This window comes from Plectropomus leopardus, chromosome 6 (genome assembly GCF_026936395.1).
Source record: "Plectropomus leopardus strain MGB_pleo_1.0 chromosome 6, ASM2693639v1, whole genome shotgun sequence".
In the NCBI taxonomy this organism is placed as follows: Eukaryota; Metazoa; Chordata; class Actinopteri; order Perciformes; family Serranidae; genus Plectropomus; species Plectropomus leopardus.
In genome coordinates, this window is record NC_142181.1 from 24,565,466 (window position 1) to 24,588,245 (window position 22,780).

Consider the following 22,780-nt stretch of genomic DNA (forward strand, 5'->3'; position numbering starts at 1 on the left):
ACAGCAGTGTCCCACAGCGTCGCTATGACCAGCTACACTGAGACAGTACTATCTTCTAATAGAAAAGAACCCCCAGAAAAGTACCCGATACCAAAGGCGAGTAGAGTAGAGTAGGGTCGTTACCATGTAGTGGAAAAGCGCCATTAGTAGCTTTTCTGGAGCTTTCAAGCATAAAATCAACTATTCTTTCTGATTTGAATGCAAACTTAAACAAAATCCAAAGGATATTCACTCTGTTGGCAGTGATTGCAACAAAAGTGCTCACACATTGTAAAAAAAGTTCTGCAAGGGATTCACTGAAACACTTCTCTTTTTTAAATGCAGAGCCCTGTTAAAAAAAAAGATAAGAAGATGAAGGTAAAAAATATTAATGTTACAGAAATATCTTTATCTTTCATGCTCAGAGTATTTCACTGCAAAAACTGTAAAGCTTGAAATTTTCCAGCTAAATCCCCATGGCCATTTTTGTGCAGCAGAAAGATACGATGCCAGCATACCAAAAGAAAGGCCAGAATTCTGTTGTTAATACTTAATTTTGAAGCCACTGCTGGTAAGTGATCTTCGCTCTCTCTGCATACTAATTTGCACAGACGTCGTCCTTGAGAACCATGTGATTAATAATGGATAAAGTGTGACTATATGCCAATAGCCGGGGCAAGCTGTAGAGCACTGAACTGCAACGGCGGGCATGAAAACGTGCCTACTTCCATCTCTGCATTTCAAATGCAGCATGTTTAAATTAACCAAGGCAATTAAGAGTTAAATTTTGCAACGTTAAATTGATCCTCTCTTGTGGTTTTGCAGCAATTGGAAGCAGGAAATCAGTGAAATCCGATCATGTAGTCAGAGCCAGTCCTGTAGCTTCACACCTGCATCCTAACTGCCTGCAGCATCTCTGAAAGGGCTTTGTATTGCTTTCTGCCAAAAGAATATGCATGACATCCTCATAAAATGTTTATGAAAATGCAGTCAAAATGATCCTCTATAAATGACTGGCATTCTGCTGATTGTTTGGAGTATTATACTGGCAAATTTCCAGCAGGAATACAGTGGATTAACACCACAAAGGATTTTGGAGTGTGTCAAAGCTCAGCACAAAGGATTGCCCACATTATTGTCATCCTTTTTATAATGAAATTCACAAAACGAAACAGCTGTCAAATTAGTATCTAAGATGAGAAATTCGGTCCAAAAAACTTGTTTTTCTCTGTGACTCAATCTGTAGTGCATGTTTCTTAACTGATATTACATGGCACTGCTCCCAATTTAGATGCATGCAGAAGCAAGTCGGCTGACAGCAACATCTGCATCATTTTCTCTTAACATGCATCTTCATTGTCGGGTGAAAAGACTGACATTTTATTTTAGTTCTACTGTGGTCCGAGAGAAGCCAAGCCTGCAGACTGATGTAAGTTAACGTGCATATTGTATACTGTTCATGTAACATGTAAAGTCAGCTGCAGACTCATTTGCTAGGGGCCATTTCTACATCTCTTACCAAAGTTAAAACGGAAAGCAAACAAGTTAAATATTCATAATTAAACAAAACTGAAACATTTACTTAAAATCCGGCAGAGAGGATTCTTTATCTGGGCCAAATGAGACACGAGAGTACATTTGTTAACCAACGTCTTGGCACTGACAGAGACGCACTGCACATTAAAATGTTAGTTGCTTAATGAATTAAGTGTGTTAAATAAATCTGCATTGTCCAGCTCCTTCTTGGCTTTGTGAAATGACCCAGAGATCTTCTTCTCTGCTACACTGTCTGCTTTTGTGTGGTGTCTAAAGCGCACAAGATCCCCCCTTTTTACATTTTTGTCAAATCTCATCCGGGCCTGTCATAAAAAGTTTAAAGTTAAGAGTTTTTTGCGCTGTGTGAGCTACTTACAAAATGGATGGACAGATGGAGCTTTATTGTAATTCTAAAAAAAGATCTCAAGGGGAAATGGTGGATGAAGAAATCTCTGCCTGAATTACAAAAGGGTACATTTATTGGCACTTAGCTGGTTACTATGTGCAGTACCATGTAGTGGCATGCACCATTTGCTCGAATGGTTGTGAAGTCTTAATCCTCTCTCTCCTGGAAATAGAAATGTTTACTATTCTCGTCCCGTTTAATCAGAAATTGTTGTCGAATTACTTTCGTGCTAGAAATTCAAAATGTGACATTGCCGAAGGTGTTTAATGGACAAAAACTGAGCCTCTACTTTAGCACCTTCATTGGAAATGGTCTACTACGCAGAGGACGAAGGCAGACCTGAGGGATGGCACCCGCCAATGATTCCCTCTTGTGTGCAGCCACAAGACTTGCAGGCCATGTTGATTTACTGACAAAAACAAGGTCCCCTTCTGTGTGAGTCAATGCTGGTGTGAAACGCAGCTCAAACAGGATATTTCGCTCTTTACTGGTACTCATCTCTCAAAGGTAATGGCTCGGAAAATCTGAATGTCTTTAAAAGGCAACAGGGACTGCAAGGCCATTATACATTTCTTATCCCACTGACACTGCCATCACAGCTAAGACAGGCTGACATAGAGGGTCACTAGCTTATTACTTTCTCATAAACGGTACGGTCTAAACGAAAGCAAAAAGCTATCACAGAGACTACATTTAGTGATGGTTTTAAGTGTGTAACCTGCCCATGGCAGATTGACTCAAAGTCAGCTCCAGCCAGTGCTCCCATCATAATCATTTCAAGCGTTTATAGGATGTGAAACTGCTAGTCGCGGGAGGTGACAGCTCAGCGCCTCATGTGCTGCAACATTTTCAGCTACGTCTTCATGATTTCAGGTTCAAAAAATAACCTTAATCCGAGGCACGATCAGTCTCCAGTGAAACCACCTATTAAAAGGTGTTGGAAATATATCTGTGCACTGCGAGAACATGTGGTCAATGGTTGGTGTACAAGACTTACCTCACTAAGCCGGCTTATACTTTAGCTCATAGCACTTCTAAGCTTCTTAACAAGTAAGCTCAAACTGAGCTAATTATTCATGGACAGCCTCCGTCTCAGGGAACACAGCCAGGGATGAGTAACTAAAATCATGCATTTTGTACTGTAACATATGGATACTGTTTAATTACCTACTTTAAAACAATGCAGGGACATCTATCCTTGCTTTATCCACTACAAAAGTAACACCCATCTCTTCTTTGCCTCTGAAAGGTAGTCTTACATCACGCTTTTGTTGTCCAAAATCACTTGCTTCCGGCTTGCTTAAAACTGTGCCGCAGCTATGATATCTTGATGTTTTAAATTAAATTCATAAGTCAGCTGGGGATGCAATTTCTCTCATGTTTTCTAATTCAAGGCAAACTTTTGTTCCCAACAGATTTAAAAGCTGACTCTTACTGTTAATTGTAATTCATCTTAATATGGCTTTCCCATGTGCCTTTGTCAGCCACTTCAAAGTCAAAAAGTCTCTTTCATGCCGCTCTTCTGTTATGTTGCTCACTGTCATCAGAAATAGTGCCTTTTTTTTTATCAGCAGATTATAGAGGAAGAATCTGGAGTTTGTCAAGATTAAAAACAAATGATCCTTTTCCAGATTACTATTATTAAGTTAGGACCCCACGATAACAAACACTGCTGTACATCATATCTCTAAACATATTTCATGCAAAACATGTCATTCGTTTTCACCCATATTCATTTCACGTTTATAAGCTAAAGAATATAAATCAAAATTGCATGCATCTGCTGAAAGTCATTTACAGCTGCATCTGTGATCCCAAAATAACATCCATATTTTCATTGCATACCCTTAGCAAAAGATACTTCATCAGATTTACATTCTAAATCCCACTTAATCTCTTTTTTTTTTCTTTTTTGGCACGTCTACGTTGATTTTCCCATAAATGTAAATTGCTCTGAGAGGCACTTCATCACTGCGCTGACAACTTCATAACTGCATTCTGGTGGTTATCAGCATATTACCTAAAAACTCATTTATGACAGACAATTGGATCACCTGTGAGGATCACTGTAGCGCAAAGTAAACATAATTGTCTATGTAAGACTGTATAGTAATCTGATCCAACATGATTAACAGGGAGTTCCTAACAATGACAAACTCCCAGTCAAACATAGTACAGTGAAAATAATTACTTATTTTAATCGTGATGTAAGATGATTTTGCATGGGAGCAATAATGAACTTGGATGGTGGTGAAAACTGTGCATAAGCAGATTTTCAGCAACAACGACTACATTAAGTAACAAGCTGCCAGTCTTATGAGTACATGTAAATGCTGAATTATGATGCTATGAGGCAAATGAAATGCAAATGGTATGCCAAATACTAAAGGAGAAAAAAACACCTTTCTATGTAGCATGTCTGTGTATCAGAGCAGGGCATACATAATGTGGAAAAGCAGTCAACATCTAAGAGCAACTGCAGGTAATGATGTATGAATCGACATAAATGATGCATGACTCAAAACAGAAAAACTAATTTCAAACACAACATTGGAACGTCAGTCAAATTAGGCATGAAGGTGCATTTAGCAACTATTTTACTGCTTGTACAAAATTAAAATGAAAACAAAAATTAGTTTTTACTTCTCACGACTTCAGAAGCAACTCCATCTGATATATCTTATCCTGATTTTAAGCCAAGTGCAACGACTCATTTGATCAGTTTAACACTTCGGTACACTTGGAGTACCAGCAGCTATTGAAAGGACTGCCATGAAATGTTGTACAGACTTTTCATTGACCACATCTACATCAACATCACTACATGCACTGGCACAAAATTTTAAGCAGACATTCATGTTTTTCATATGTTAAATCCAAATAACTTTGGTGATCCCCTTCACTTCTCTGCTACTGTTTTCATGGGTTTGGTGAAATGTCTCTAATACTTCAAGATGGATTGTTGTGATATTTAGTTCAGACATCAATGTGGGGTCGCCCATTAGTGAGGAAAAAGAGCAAAGCTTTCAGGGGCCCAGCCACTTCGAGGGGACCACGGATGCCAAAAATCATCATGTTCAGCCTTAATATAAGCAATGTTAACTAAATGTTAATTTGAACCAAAAAATTCACCATTGCTTATTCAAATTCCGAAGATAATCTTGTATTTGATGTTGTATGATATTAATTTAGAAAGAGAGATAATTTTGTACCATAAATAGGATTTGAAATAGTTTATAATTTGATATTGTTACATGGTTTGTTTGTTTTTTTTGTTGGTGTTGGTGTGTTTTGAGATATTATCATTAATTCAGTTTCGTGATTAGGATTTTTGAGAGAGTTGGGTCACATGGATACATTCATGATCATTCTGAATATCTGCTTTTCACCTGTGTCAGGTTGACAGGAGCGAGAGTGAAGGGGTCACTGTACTTTTTGTTGACCGTACTTTCTTTTGATCCCTGTGATTTTCTTGATTATAAGTTTGTGTACGTTCTACCAAGTTGATTCATTTCCATTAATAAATGCATTTTTTGGATCTTAGCGAATTTATTTTGTTGGCATATAAAACAATAGACTAGACCCAGCCTCGGCCACTCAGCATCTTTAGGTTTGTTTCTTGTAGTTGCTACAAATGTTGCTTTAGTAAAATGTTCCCTGTTTTATAATGAAACCCCCCTTTCTTGAAAATGGTGTGAGTCTTTTTTTTATTTTGGTATGCATCCAGTGTGGCTGGCAACAACACAACCTGAGAACTTTACTGATCTAACTAACTATAAGCTAACGTTGGAGTGCATTCCCTTGTTATGCCAGGACCTGCACATAAATCAAGATGCCAAAAAAGAAAGGAGAAGAGGGAGGTGGAAAGAGCTTTACAGCCAAATTACAATGTAAGAGCCAACTTTTTTTTTCAGTCCAGTTCAGAAATTCAGTCAAAAACCTTGTTTTCTCTGTGAATCTCTAGTGCATGTTCCTAAACTGATATCACATAACCCTGATCCCACTTAAGTGCATCTAGAAAGATGCCAGCTCACAGCAACATCTGCATCATTCCCTCTTAAGATCTAGACTATTAGCTAATGTTGGAGGGATTTCCTTGCAATGCCAAGACCTGCACATAAATTGCAAGTAAGCTGCTCTGCAAATGATAGCCAGGAGGCTAATACAACTAACATTACTATCCAAGAGGAAGACAGCGATGGCGAAGGAGCCAACAGGGCGATCACCACCTGTGAGAAAGAGGATAGGATGACATTTCCTATGTAGCCCCCATCTCTTTCGGTCAGTTTACATATATGCAATCATGAGTAATGCAATCATATCTGTGTGCGGCTACATCAGTTCATCTACAGGGGATGAATCCTGATAACTGTCGGCAGTGGTGAACATTATACCTGCATCACAACAGCTCAAAACACCACTGTGCCTAAGTGCAGCTTTAATGAGTCACTATCATGAATGTACACTATTGTGTCATTTAGATTTTGCACTCACCTCTACCCTCAGTTAATGACAAGACAAGCATATGCTGTAAATGTAAAATGAGTGAAGAGGCCAAAAAGAACAAAAAGAACAACATTTCTCTATCTAGTAAATATATATATAACAGAATTTCATTTTCCAGTATTGCTACACTTTCATTTAACTATTTAACCTTTAAATTCTTGTTACAGTCTTCGGAGAAGTCTCATTTTTCGTCAAATGAGTGAAAAAACTCTTTAACATGTAACATCACATTTTCTCAGTACACAGCATCAGGGTTTTCATTCATTTATTTATGGCCACCTGTCACGATTAAAATATCTGCCTCCACAATCAGATTCCCCATTTTTGGAGCTGGACCATTTATTAAAAGCATTACTGGAATATATATACTGTAGTGACACTTAAGCCATTCATTCTGCTGGGTCTGCGAGTGTGTTTGCTCCCAGCGGCTGCTCCTCTCAATGATCGATCTCATCTGATCAGATCAGCTCTAAATGGATCAAAAGATCAATTTTCCCAAACTGCAAGTCTCAAACAGCTGCTGAGGAAAAAAATAACTCATGCTTTGCCTCCACAGACCCACAAAAGCCACAGACATTAAGAGGGGACACAGAATGATACAAAGGTACACACAGGCATTTTAAAGTAAAAGAAAAAAATGAAAGTTTTGCTGTTTGGTCTTAAAATACCAAGTTTGCAGCCCTTTGTCATGCTATCCACAATCCCCTACACCTTCTGATGAGAAATTAACTACATCACATTGACAGGAGGCATATGAAACGTACAACTGTAACATATCCATGGTTGGCAGAAATATACAATGCCAGCATTTTCTTTGGCAACTGAGCTGCATCCAAAGTTCACTAACCTAACTCACTAACTCATACTGTATATGATTCTATGCAGTAACTATGAAGAAACCTACTCTGAGGACATCATTAGGGCAACCAATGCATTGTTTAGTTTATGTTAGTATCAGGTGAATAGGGCACACAAAAAAAGTATTTCACCCAGAGCCAAATCACTTTAAGTTCATTAAGTGTGCCTGGACCAGAATGACAGAGCTGTAGGCTCATCAGCCATATGTTAGGCCACCGATTAAATCCGGAGCCATGCTGAGAGAAACACAACCTCTCAAGTCAAACACAAAGGTGCATCTGTTTTGGATATGGCCTGTTTTACATCTTTAAGTCTATTTATTGCATATCTAATTGAAAAGGACAGTTGATTTAAGGTTGCACCGTGTGCCAACACGTAACTTGGTTTGAGAAGGCAGTGCAGTGACTTTTTAAATCAGCTTCCATTAGCATTATGAAACAAACTTTCATGACTTTTTGTCATGGTTTAAGATGAAGCATAGCAAATTTAGAGCATGTTGCCTTTCCTTCAATGTTTTGTCTGATAAGAGTTACATTTTCCCAAAGCTTCAAAGGATTTTTTACTGCTAAAAAGCAGTGGAGAAAGATATGATGTGAAACAAAGTGTCCCTGCTGGATTTAAACACAGCATATCGTGATTACATGGCACACACTTTATCCAGCTGAGCCACCAGGACACCACAAACACCTAACAGGTTTGGGGGATGTTTGCTGCCATGGCAACGTAGGATATAACACTTATCAACAAGCCTACAAAGGAAAGAAAACCAAAGAGATTGAGCCACAATGCCAAACCAGTGAAATAAAACTAAGTCCTTTTTCAATAGACTCAAAAGTGATCAGAGAGTCTCAGGAAGAAAATCTACTCAAAGCTCCATCATTCCTCATTATTCCACTAAAGCAGCATTTGTATTTTTTGCAGCAAAGTTAAAAAGCGTTGAGGCAAAATATCTGTATTTCTTTTCCCTAAATATTGCCAGTGAATTTGGTCTCCGTGCATTTCACAAAGCTTTAGCAGACACACGTTAACATTAGCATTTTAATCCTAGTCATTTTTTTAAATGTATGATTTGAAATTGAATTTTCTCGCGGCTACGTGTAATGATCACAGGGGACATAATTGAAGACCGTAAAATGCACAACGGATTTCACTGTCTAATACGATGAAGTCTCTTCCCCAAAGCTACTCAGCTGACAGCCAGTTGCCAAGCGTCTTGCTTGCTCAGCTGTCTAATCTATAAATTACTGACATGTCAAAATTCACAGACTTTCGCAGCTACAAAGACCAGGAGTGTACAGACGAACAAATTTCACTGTTTGGTACCTACCTTGATTCTGGGGTCACGGTTTGTGGCAGTTTCGGTATAGCCAAAGAAACATTTGTGTCATTTACTTTGAAAAATATAAACATTAGACACTGGCTCATTGATTATAATTCTTATTGTAACAGTTATAAGGCACTCAAATGCTAGCATACTGTCAATGAGAAAAAACTTAAATTGGCTTTTAAAGCCAGCAGTGCAACACTTAGCAAAGGTTGTGTCAAAGTCAGCCAAGAACATTTTCAAGTTGTACTCCTGTACATTTAGGATTGTTTTCATAAAAGTTAGCTTGTCCACAATGTCTGGCGAGAGGAAAGATCTGCTGGCACTAACAATGTCTCCAGCCGTTGAAAACAGCAGCTTGCTAGGGACAGACATTTCAGCTATGACTGACTTCTTCAGAGAGGTGAAGATGATGATGAGATCTGAGAGTCTGCTACCCTGCAGTAGAGGCTGCCTCTGTATTTTCCGTGGCCCCATCCTACAGTGTGACATGACAACCAATTGTGTTAAAAACACTGAAGTTAGTGCGCGTTTTTAAATCTGTTAAAAATAGGTGATAGACTGCTTTCTTTTTTTTATCCTTTTCACCTTTAATTGACAGCATATTTACAGCGTGAGAGGGGGAGAGACAGAAAATGGCATGCACCAAAGGGCCGAACTTGAGGCCATTGCAGCAAGGACATAGCCTTTGTGCAAGGAGCGCCCGCTCCACCTGGTGAGCTATTGGCGCCCCACTGTTTTTCTTTTTTTGTTTTTTCTCTGGTGTGTCACCTTCAATGTCAAGGCCAGAAAACAGGTTAGTACACAGCAGAAAGCAGCAATGAGGCAAGGGAGAAAATCTTAGGTAGTTACTTCTACTTTGTACCTCTTGCTTATTCAGTCACTCTCTCAAACAAAATCTAAAAGATGTTCTATCCCTTTTTGCACAGAGATGGATGGTATTTTGTGGTGGCCTGTCATTGCATCATGCCGGCAAAGGGGGTAAAATTAGCACTTCCACGCAGTTGTTGTATCACCATCACTGCCAATTAAAGCCAATCAGAGCACTGGAGGCAGCAAATACCCATGACTACTGCAGTGTCATTTAACCTGGAAGTGAATGCTGGCTGTAACCTCCTCCACTAAATACAAAAACCAGGTGCTCGTGGGTGTTAGTGAGTTTTTTGTGCAAACGAAACTTGAAAGACCATTAGCAACCACTGTAGCAGCAATATTTATTTAATCTCTCAGAATCTCTTACAGCAGGCACTATCCATGTGAGGAAGCATCCTGATCCTTGGTTTAAGTGCCATGCAATTGTTGTGGAAGTCTTCAAGTTCAGGGTCACAGTACTTGTTGAGCAATTCTCTCTGAAAGTATCCTTAATTTCTTCCATGGTAGGACTGTCTCTGCAATCAGCTTCCATGGATTTCAGGATCTTGCTTCTGAGAGATAGAAGCTGAAGCTGAAGGTGTAGTTTCAGAGCTCATTTTCCTTTCCAGAGATTTTAATGGTTTAAGGACCTCTATCACATCCTTTGCCACTCTCACATCCTGGTCAGAAAAATGAACAACGTCTTTGTTCTTGAGTGCTTTTTCTGTCAATGCTGAATAAATAGAAGCTTGTAATTCTAAGTAACGCAATTCTAAGTAATTCTAAGTGACTAAAGCTACAGCAGGTGGGAACATTAGCACTCCTTAATGCTTTGCCACAGTCCAATTTAAAGTGAGAGACTATCTAAAACCTTCTGGTCTGTGTTTGTTCAGACATTTGGGTGATGCCATCTTGTGAATTAATGCTCAGACATACTTTCCACATTGAAAGTCTATGGACAGCTGCGGTCACAGCGATGCAAGCTCTATTCATAACACCACTGAAGCTCGGAGCCAGCCCCCAGCAGTAAACGGGAAGGCTGGGAGATGAGCTTACGGTCCTTTCGACTGCCAACCTCGGCAGCTGTCAACATCGACGCTGCTGGGTCTTCTGAATATCCAACTTACAACTAACATCATAATAGAACAGCAGCTGCAGCTGGCTGAACAGCAGTATTTTGGACTAGACTAAAGGTCGGAAAAGAAGATGTGCATATGCAGTCGCTGCACTTGCTATGCCTACAGTCAGAAAAAATGGACAGTGCATGGACGTCTGAATAGGTGTCCATGCAAACATGGTCAAATGACGACATTTATGTCATGCAAACTAGGGCAGACACACCAACACAAACTACGATTTGGCCCTTGGAAGGCTGAAATGTTTCCACAGAAATACTCGACTTCAAATATGGTTGGCAAACATTTTTCATCTGACCCACTGTTTTTTGTCCATTTTATCTGTAACTTAAAAGGGGACCATATTGCTCCCATATAATGGATCTTAGGAGGATCCTCCAGATCTCATTCGAGTCACCATGTAGATGACAGCAACACAGTATAAGCAAGGCTAACCTGGCTAACTAAGCTTAGCAGAAACGCTCTAGAATTGATGCACATGCCTGTAAGTAGACATAAATTTACTATTTTGACAATTATTGTTTGGGCATACAGAACCAAATGTCCTGTACCTAAAGATTTGGGACAAATACACATATTGTTATATTCATAATAAAGACATTAATTGATTTTCATGACAGAGAAGGTTATAATCTATAAATATGTATAGATATATTTTCCAGTGTCTTCTAGTTATTGATAGCTCGTGTGATTCAGACTTCAAAGCACTTTTACATGATTCAAAATACTGTCACGATGGTTGCAAAGATAGTACAGAAATATACTGTTATTCAATTTCAATCCCTGTTTAAATAATAGTGTTATCAAAATGCCTGTGTAGTCTAAATACAGTCAAGTCAAGATACAATGGAAGCGCTTTGCTGCTGAATGTCTTATCACAGTCACTCAATCGACTTCTCCTCCCCAACCGTGGATCAAAGGGGTATCCATCTGCTATTACTGAGCAAATGCCATGCGCTCTTTCAGTTAGAGGATTTCTCAGACGTTATCTTCTTTTCATCCTGCACCGGAGCTTTATTTCCTCTGAGACATGCACTCACAAAGCAGCACCCAATCATCCAGCAAAACAAAGTATGAGACAGGAGCAAAGGGCAATTGTTTTAAGTTTTATAATATATGATTTGCCATATTAACATTCAACATTTTACCAATTAACGTATTTATGTCATTTATGGAAGCTTCATTGGGAAAATGTTAGGTAACTGATGCCAAGCTGAGTCAATAATTATTATTGTTTAGATTTAAATCTTGCCTTGCCGCTGAGCTGAAGCATGGAAATCCTGACAAAACTAAGTTGCCGTTGGTTAAGAGGATTAATAATTAGAAACACTGACAGCAAAATGCTCCCTAAATTAACATCACATCAGCTCTGCAGAATGATCTTGGACTCTTTCAGTGAAGATTTGTGTGCATGAACAAGATTTTCCTAAAGCAATGAAAACTACAGAGGCAGTTTACCAGTCTTTGAAGTGACACTTTCTAAAGTTGCATCTGTTATAATGCATTTTGTGAAGAAATGAGACAATGGACTCATTGAATACATATAAATATGGAGGTGGTAATTTTTAAACCTATTTCAAAAGTCCACATAATATTTTGCTCTGTTCCCCTAAAATTGATATTTAAGTACTTTTAGTTTGTCAATATAAAATTAATTATTTTGATAACTTATTAATCATTTCAGCCAATTTTCAGTCTTTGGGTTGGACAATCCAAGACATTCAAAGACATTATGGCTCTGGGAATTTGTGATGGGCATTTCTTCTCAATTTTTTGTTCATTTCATGGACTGATTAATTCATCTTCAACTGTAATATTTTGTTTTCATTAAGTTAATATTTATTTTTCTGTTTATATGCTGCTTTGCTGGCGAGACGATTGGGAAACAAAAGAAAGCAACAGGCAGATTTATAAGAATGATGATTACTTATTACCCAACTTCACTGTCAGATTTATGTAACAAGGCACTACAACAAACTGAGATGCAATGGTACAAAATGTTTTCACAGCCTTCACTTCATCTGCTTAATAGAAGCGTTTAGAGCAGTTCATTAATTGATTAGTTGATTGCAAGAAAATTAATCTTCCACTATTTTGGTTATCAATTACCTGGCAAAAATCCAACCATTCTCTAGTTCCAGAGAGAATTCTTTTTTTTTCTCCCTCTTTTTCAAACACTATTGCTGTGTCTCAAATTGGACAATTCTGTTAGTACACCTACATGAAGTACACTGTGTCTACTATGTACTTACTTGCATAGTGCACTGCCTCTAGTTATCTAGCAAGCTAACATTAGCATTAACATCAACATTCACGGTACCAAATAATTACAGCATTAGCCCCTCTATCAGACAATAGTGTACTGGTGGTGAAAAGTGCAACTTATCTTAAATCTAATATTCACCTTCTTTGTTGGCCTGGCCATCGGTCTTCATCCACATCAAACACAATGCTCTGCAGAGCTAAAGTACATGTGTCAATGTGGAAAGGCAATTTACAAAGTAGTGTACCATGTAGATACCAAAGTTTACAAAAGTGTAATTAAATTGCAAACAGAGTGTAAAGAGCATTGAGTTGTGTCTACAGTTTTGTTAAAAATGTAAAATTAAACTGCAAACTTAAAGCAAAGCAGATAGCCTGCACACTGTACAGTTAGGCATAAATGCATTGGCTATAAGTGTTGATGGTTTCCGGGAGAGTGCTTCAAGAATCACTTTTAGTGTTTAAGCATTCAGAAAAAAAACTAATTAATTTACCTCAGTAAAAGTACATGTTAAATAAAGCAGTAAAGTGCACTGAAGCATCATAAGTAAACACGCTCACTCTAGAGAATGGACCCTTTGGACTCTCAAGAGTCTTGATTTAAAGAAGTACTGGACTGTCTATGCAGTAGACAGATGTATTATTAAAACTGTGTCATATTATAGAGAAAACAGAAAAAGTGCTATGGCATTTGAGTTAACTAAAGAGGTAGAAAACCTTCTATTACAAGCATGCACTGTCCTGCACCAAGCCAAAATCCATTCCCATTGGTGAGTGACTTAAGGCAAGCTTGGCCATTTTGACACAGGAAACAATATAGAACTTGGCATGTCACAAACAGTCTTGTACTACAGTTTAACAGTGCACTAAAATATGTTTTTTTTTTTTGGCAAGAAATAGGTAAGCACTAACTGAATCTTGGTTTATATTTGATTTTTAAGAACACGTTTTCACAATACAGGAAACAGTGTGGTGCTCACTTTGTGTTCACAAATTCTCGTATTACAGCCAAACAGTGCAATAAAATATGTTTCTGGATACATTTTAGGCAAGAAATGGGCAATAAAGTAACAAAATTGTTTATATATATATTAACAGCACTGCTTAGTTTTGCCATTGGATTCTAGCATTTTCAGTCTCCAAAAAAGGAAACAGTGTAGCCCACTTCCTGTTCACAAACTCTCATATAATAGCCAAACAGTGCACTAAATGTTTTTCTTAAGACATTTTAGGGTGAAGAATAGACAATACAATGACAGAATATCTGTCTTTATTCATACATCAGAACATTTTAGTTTTGCAGTTCAATCTAAGTTTGGTCAGAGAGAAAAAGAGAGACAGAGGAGGGCAGCTTTCTCTCTCAATCCACCGTTAATAGATTAATCGATCAAAAAATAATCATTAGGTGCAGCCCTACATACTTCCCAACTCTGCTAAGTTAAATGATGCACAATGCTTTGCAGTCTCCAATCATCCATCCATCAAAACATCCAGAAGGAGCCTGACACGCTTTATGAATGTCCCACATCCCTAATCCTGGCCACCATAAATGAGGCCCTTTCAGTCGATAGACATCCAGCACACAATGACTACATCCAGTCATCATCTATCAAGTCTCTCAATAGAGAAAGTAGTTTGTCAGACCGATCTAATGAACTGATCTTTCTGAAGCACGTCAACGTGCATCATCAATAACTGTAAACATGGATGGCTCAGAAAGGCCAAAAGCTCACAGCTATTGCCTCTTGGATGATAATCACACTTTAACAAGATTATCACTTTACATCACCGGGCTGGTTTGTTTGCTAGTCTGCAACATAGTTTTATTGATGTTGGTAAACCATAAAGCTTTCACATTGTTTCACATCTCAGCTCTGCTCGTATGAGCGTGATATACAGCTGACCTTCTACTGGGCACTGCTTTCTCTGACATGAGTTTGGTTGGCATGTCTCAATGCATCTTGACAGACAGGTAGGCTGAGGGCTGAGACTCTGATGCCACTGCTGTTTTTTCTTTTCAACTGTGGAGTTGGTGTAGCTTTTGTTCTGCCAGTTCATATCTCATGCAAGTCAATGTCACCCACCTGCCCCTCAGTGAAGGCCCTCACAGATGATTCCCGACATCACAAAAGATTCAAATCGAGAACATGGCACGCTGAACTGCTCATGCGGCGGCTGATTTCTCTTATATAAGCATGCCAGTTTCGAAATGGGCAGTTTAGAAGCCAGTGCTGTGGGTTAATTGGACTACAGAGAGAGATTTGCACTTTTAAGATAGCAGTCTATTGAGCAAAATTTTACCTTTGCAATGGCTAGTGCCTGCACATGTTTATTGGAGGAAAATTATAATTTATATATATTAAAAAAAAGTCATAACTCATTTGGCAGACAGGCTTATCCAGAGCGTCTTACACACTGCTCAGTATTCATAATTAAGACAACGGCATCGAATAAACTGAAGACATTTGGCAGCGACCAGACCATTCCAGCATTCAGCTGACCACTAACGTCCAACAGAGTCTGCAGGAATAACAAGCTTCAACTCATTCCCTTGAACTGATTGCTATTTATGTGGGAAACAATAGGCAGCCACACTTCACTGCAATACAGGATACTGCCTTTATTGTAGAAAATGCTGGACAAGGCGCTCAAATTGTCAGCATGGCAATTTCTTTGTTTTTTGTTTTGCACTTAACAGTAAAATTGTACTTCCCACTGGATTGTATCCTTGTAGTAGAAAGGCTTTGCAAAAGCTTTAACTTCAAGTAAGGTACAGAAATTGTATCATTATTATCAAAGGCTATACTTGGTTGGAGCTGCTTGTGACTTGGCAGTAGCTATACAAAGCACAGTGTGCACTTAATGTGCTTGACATGATGCTCTGTTCCAGGAGAAATAAAGATAGTTTTGTGAATATTGCCACTGGCCCACAGAGGGACGGAAGCATCCTCAAAGAGGTTTTGACAGAAATCCTCCTTGAGGCACTGAGTCTGTTTTGGGTTTTTTTTTTTTTTTTTTGTTTTTTTTTAACTCCTGTTTTCAACAATGTCACTGTTGACTGTCTGGGAAATGGTGTAATGACTGGGTTTTTATCACAGCACATTGTAGTGCTGAAAACAATTATGCGCCAAATGTATTGCCATTTATCAGTTTTATAGATGTTTTTAGGTCCAGTTCCTCCTTGGCTTATCCCCATCACTGGCTAAAGCAGGTTGTGTTAATGTACAAATTAGCCAAATAGCCCAGAAAATAAGCTAAAACATTGAGAGCAGGTCTAAGAAAATAGTGGGCAGACATGCATTTTTGGGCATTTAATGGAAATAATGAAGCATAATAAAAACTAAATTCTAGGGATGCATCAAATATCAATTTGCAGATGTTTTTGTTGTTATGTTTCTGTTGTTTTGTTGTTATTCAACCCTTTGTGGCATGGAAACAAAACAACAAATTTATCCTCTATCAACTGCATTTATTCAGATTCTTGCCAAGAGCTACATTTTACAAGATTACGTTTCAACATATCATGATAATGCTATAATTTTCATTCACCCAATACTCATTTTGAACACATCATGCTGTTACTCAGTACAGCCAGCAATTAGTTATGGCCACTGGCTGCTAACAGCTAATGGTAACTAGCTCTCCTCCTGTCGATTTCAGCACAGATTTGTTGGTCACAATTTGTCATTATCAAGGCAAAAATAGGGTGCATCCCCTACAGGGTCGACAGTGACACCACCATTCGTCCCAAATGCATCCTGGGGTAGATCTCATTCATCCCAAACACACTATCTATTGTCCCCAGGACAACAGCATGACATTAGTCTTGAGCTCTGCTTTTTAGCCTGCGCAAAATTGATGTGACAGAACAGAAAAACATCGTCCACTGCCAGCTGTGAATGTCATCTTACTTGCAGATAGGCCAGTGGCAGTCAAAAAGGTGAATATCAGCTGATACTGACGTTGGGCCAATAACTCCTGCATCCAATGCTTTACTAAATTCTTGCCAAATGTTTCTAGACACTAATTCTAAGCATTATGGAAGGTTAAGGAGAAAAAGAAACTCAAAAAATAATTTCAATTACTTATTTTTTTGGGTGTGCTGTTGATGTACTCTACTATTCCACAGTGCAATACACAAATGAAATGGAGGAGCTGCTTAAATCAAAATGAAGTGTGAAAGGTGATGAAACAGCCACAGAAATATCTGAAATATCTGAACAGCAACAAATATAATAAGCATTATATTTTTAGAAATATATTTTTCTTTCTCTTTGTAAAGTTTGGAAATGTTATTCTAAAGTCTCTGTTTGGTTGATGTGCAATGATTGACATATTGTGTATTTCCTTCCTCGTAAAATAGGAAAAATAGTGTTTGTTTCATGTATACTATCTGCAGTACACTATACAGATTTATATACGGTAGACTGTAGACAACTAGTATGAAATATGGAATTGGGACACAGCATAAGAGACCATAAATCGCCTCGGGTTGACTTGGATGGATGGATGGATGGATGGATGGATGCAAAGATGGACTTCACACTGATGAATGCATGAGGAGACTGAGAATGGGTGCTGACTCACTCCGAAAAAGAAGTTATGGCTATATCATGTAAATTATGTTATGCTAATCTATGCTACACTCAGCGTGGTCACCCAGTGAATGCATCCAACACATGAAAATTTCATGATCTGCAGGATTTATACAGTCTACTAAACAGCAAGACAGCGTGTGGACACAGGGGAGTCACTGGACACATTCCAGGGGTGCAAAAATCAATCTGCAGAAATAAGCCCATAAATATTACCAAAATGAAGTACTACTGAAATGAATTCACTGCTGGAAACAGTACATCAGCAGCAGCTCTTGTAATTAATAGCTGAACTTCAGTGAACTATTTAGAAACAAGGATAGAAACATCCAATAGATGTTGATCTTAGGGATAGATTATTTCTGAGCCAGGCTTCAAGCTCGGTGTCAGCAAGAAATCCACCCTGCTTAAGTGTCCTTTTGCTCATGTATGTGTAATAATGTGCTGATCGATGAGTTATACTGCTTACTTAGGAGAAGTGCGGCCAAATAAACAGAACATGCTGCACAAAGTATTCATTAAGTGGGCTGTTTTTTTTTTTAGCTTCTATGTAACTTCACATTAACATTGGGGAAAGGGTGAGGGTTAGGGTTAAAACATCCTAACAAACATAAAACACCGTTAACAGCACATGAATTTTCTCCGCAATGGCCGTGGTAAAGATATTCTACATCCATTACGTTCAGAAAACATTGATCAATAATTATTCATGCTGCATGTCTTCAGAGTGTCCTCAGCTGTCCCTTAAATCTATTCTGAGGAGAATGTGCTCACCATTTCAGAGTTATAAAGCTTTCAAAGGTGTCAAAGATTTACACAGCAATAATCTGCAGCTTTACACTAATATAGTGCATCACACCTTGAGATAAGCCCGCTACGTTATTATTGTTTCAAAAAAGCCAAAGGCAGTAAATTATCAGTTTTTGAATCATGTGTGCATGTAAGATAACTATCAAATAACACATGCATCAAAGCGTGCACCCAAGAAGAACTTATTTCATGGATTCGGGCCAAATGCAAAGATATTCTGCTGCTTCTGTTTCTTTGAGGTAATACATTTTTCATTTCCCTTAAGCTGTGCTTTTTTTGTGATGGTCCAGCCTAGTTAGACTATTATCAATGCAGCAGTGGTCCTTGTGAGGCTCCGATGAAATTCTCTTCACAGACGTGTTGACTAAAGGGAGAGATTTAATCAAGGCGAGCTGAAATTTTCCACTATTGTTTGTCAACTGCAACAGCAAGAAATCAAGATGCCTGACTGTGAATCTCTCCGAATTAAACATGCTCTTTGATCAAAGGTGGGACGTGAAATGCATGGTATTTAATGGCAATAAACTGAAGGCAGCATTTCACAGGTCTACTAATGAGTCAATGCAATGTAAATTTGGTCATCATTTATTAAAAATATAATAATATGAATTAAAAAAAGAAGCTAACAACTTACTGACAGGAATGGAAGAATACGCAAAATTTGACCAAACTACTGAAACTCTGTTAACCAGTTTAGTAACACTGCTGTCTAATAATCTTCACGTGTCATTGGCCTATAGTTTACATTGTAGCTTGCTTCGCTCAGTTTTCTCAAGAACACCTCAAAACCATGTGTTTTGGTACAGTTTATGTTGCCATTAGCTGCACTACGTTTTGCTAAATTGCCATGGTTGGATGTTACTTAAAGAAAAAACAACACTATTATTATACTAAACTATTATTATAATTAGGTTACGAACTTGAAGCTTCAGTTAGCAGTAAGTTAAACTCTTACAGCTTACTCAAAAAGCTTTCCTGTCCATATATTAATAATATTTGCAAGCTGCACTGGTGCTTTAAAATGTGACTAAATGGTCATGGTTTGGAGCCCCTACAGATACGAAAACCCTTGCCTGCTCACACACTGTCGTTTAAGAGAGAGTGGTCCGGATTGGCAGAGGAGTGTGAGTAATGCAACACGTTTGTGCCTGTGGCTAAAAAAACAAAAAGATGGAAGAATTTATACTTGATGTGATGTTCGCAATAGTCATTTCATTCATCCCACGTGGAACAAGCCACGATACATTGAGTATAATCAATATATCACCCACCCTATTACACATTGTACCTACGAGTATTCAACTGGACTTGGATATTAAAGCACAAACAGAAACTACTGTAATAATGTTCTCTGATTTATCTTCCCCCAAATGTGAAAAAAGGAAAGAAATACCACATTGTGGTTGCACAACATCAAACAGCATAAACCGAAACATATCTAATTCCCACAACTTTCCTGGAACAACATGCACAGACACTTTTAAAAGATAACCGGATAAAAATATGGCCAGCTATTATTTCACATTTATTATTATTCACAGACTTCTTGTTTTTGCACCAGGGTGCTTGATTATGCATGTGTCTCTCTATTAAAGCCAGACATTCAACCAAACATAGAAAACACAATGTGAAGGCTGAGGCTCTTAACCGTTCACTTCACTGGAATAGTAAATGCTTCTGCGGTCTTCTAGCCTTTAATAGGCAGCGGAGTTAGACATCTCCAATGAGGCTAGTGCAGTCTGATGAAGAGCACGCCACACAACTTTTTGACTAACAAATCAATATGTAAGGACAGAATGATCTCTCATCACAGTGGCATGTTATGGAGCAGTAATTCATGGAGGCATTGTCTTTTTCCTAAGGCCTCTGTAAAGAATGAATATTGGATTAAATGCGCTGTATTTTGTTCAGTGTGCCTTACTTTTCAGAGGAAAGTCTCATTAAGACTAGTAAGACCTATGGTAATAAGCACTACACAATAATATATTGTTCCTATGCATTATTTAATGGGACTGTGGGGAAGATAGTGTTTGCGTGCATTTCAAATTCTGTATGAGAGCATGTAGCTCTCCTAATTGGCTTTTTCAAGAGAGCTAAAGGGAAATGCTGTTCTGGCAGAAGATATTGATCAATATGACCAAATGCAGCTACTGAAAGCATGATCTAATTCAGTGTCACCTTCAGCTAAACAGTTGAAGGCTAGAAGCTGCAGTTCAAGGCATTGCTGGAAGTTTGCTACCAGTGATAAACTGATTTGGCTTACTCTTGAGTCATTTCCAGTATGTGTGTCACATGGGTTTCGCCACTGCCCCGCACCTGCAGGTCCTGACTCTATTCATTCTGATGGGAAATGTGAAAGTGAGCACAGGTTTTGACTGATTCTTTTACCCAATAGTCACTGAAGTAAATATTGGACCCTTTTTTCACAAACGCTAACCCTTCTCCACATTCTGACACTAAAACGGCATTTTTCAAACAGACAAATCAGAAGACAATCAACTTTATTTGAGTCTCTGTCTCTGTTTTAGTGACAGTGTTGTATGATCTGACATCAGCTGTCATGATCTTGTACTGGACTGACATCAGATGTTAAGCTAACAGATAAAAACAAGCAGTGAATTGAGGAAAAAACACATTTTAACTCTAGATAGTGGGCTTGGATAGTAACCCTATACCAATGTATTCAAAAATCCCTTTCTACAATTTTGACACTATCACAAATACAGGCACTCTTCTTTCTATTAAAATCACCATATGTAATGCAGAGCACGTGCCAACCAGAGGTCAGTCTCCAGTCTCTACTGGTGGAATAAGCAGCTGGTGGTGGTGGGGATAATGTTACAGGACAACAACTGGCCAACAACAGGGGGAAAACGACACATTTTTACATCCAATTGGGTGAATTAAGGGTTTATTTTGAAGAAAACCCCAAGTGTGTCTTTGCTGAATGAGTGGACCAATTAAACATTTAAACTAAGCCAAGTGACCAACTAAGACAGTTTTGGTGAGTTTTATTTTGTTTTTGTCTAGAGTGTCTTATCATGATTAAGTTAGTTGTTGTTGAAAGAAAGAAACTACATTTCAAAAGGTGTATGGTTGTTTTCCCATGTTTAATGAAGAAAATCAGTGTAAAAAATATACCTTTTCTTGACATTTTGTGAGGTTTTTTTGTGTATAATTATACTGTTAAAGCTGAGAGAGCTTGGGGTAGCAAACTCGCCAGTTGTAGAGGGGGTAGTGACGTACACTAATACATCATACACCCCTGTGAAAATTCAGGAAGGTATGAAGGTATTAAAAATTAGCAAGACTAGTATATAATATCGTACTGGTTTGAATCTGCTTTCATCCATCCACAACACTTCAAAATGAGGTGGGAGGATGTGGGAGAAAAACAACTGAACCCACTTAGGAGACTAGAAGTGTATACTATTTCCTACCCTTGGCGCTGCTTCTAGCGTGTCATCTTGTAGTATAAAGCATCTTTGACTCAGCCATTGTTTCTTGTTTATATAATGATATCATATCACTTTATCTAAATGACCACATAAAGGCTCTGACACACAGTGTCAGGAGCAACAGTCAAAGGCGGCCATAGTGGCAGGATAACTGCACAATAGCAGTTCTTTAGGGAGACAGATGCCACTAATAATTTTTTTATTCGAGGGTGACTGGCTGGTACCATACAGCAGATCTCATGGGAATGAAATGCGCCACTCCTCTGCAATTTAAATGCCATATGTTGCACAGCAGGTTACATGTTTTTCTCAGTTATATATTTGTGTCAGGACTCTAGCTGCTCTAAACAGGTTGGATATGGGATGTTTGGATTATGACGGCTGCTTGCCACTGGGCTCAACCAGGCGTTCTATGTCATCCCACATCCTGCACAGCATTCCCGAAAGAATTAGCACTCTAACCTCTGTATAGATCTGTGTATTGCTCACCTCAAACAGCTAGTCTCTGAAAAAGACCCTCCAGTGCTTCCTTCAATAACCCCCTACCACAAACCCCCATTGTACATTCTGGTCACACGCTATTGCTCCATTTTACATGTGACACTCATCATGTGGCACCATGCAGGTCAGTCTTTAAGCACCAGCGCTCCTTGTGTGCACCTGCTTTCTCCGTCATTGTCAGAAACAAACAACAGCACCTTAGCCATGTTTAACAAGTGTGCTCAGTGCATACGCTCAATACATAACAGATTTCTTTATTCAGATGTATTGCTCAGATGTGAGGGGCTAAAAGCCTTCAAGATGAAAGGAGCCACATCACAGCAATCACTATTTCCAAAGGTTACCAAGTCAGAATGCCAATGTTTCAAGATATACAAAACCATGCCAGAGTAGCAAAAATATGAAGTCCATCTATGGCATTATTTTTCCACTTTTGAGTATTTCTGGAAGGTTTTGAAGAGTTTCATGCTGCTTCACTTTTACACTAGTCGAGGACATTTTGTTTCATCTTAATTAATTCACTGAACATTTGCAAACAAGTGTTTGCCAGTAGTTTG

General features: G+C 38.5%; 1 protein-coding gene across 3 annotated transcripts in view; it reads right to left on the reverse strand.

Moving 5' to 3' along the window:
- The window catches only part of lrfn1 (leucine rich repeat and fibronectin type III domain containing 1), a 152,099-nt gene that overhangs the window by 124,317 nt on the left and 5,002 nt on the right, over positions 1-22,780 (reverse strand). The gene's annotated exons all lie outside the window — the stretch shown is intronic.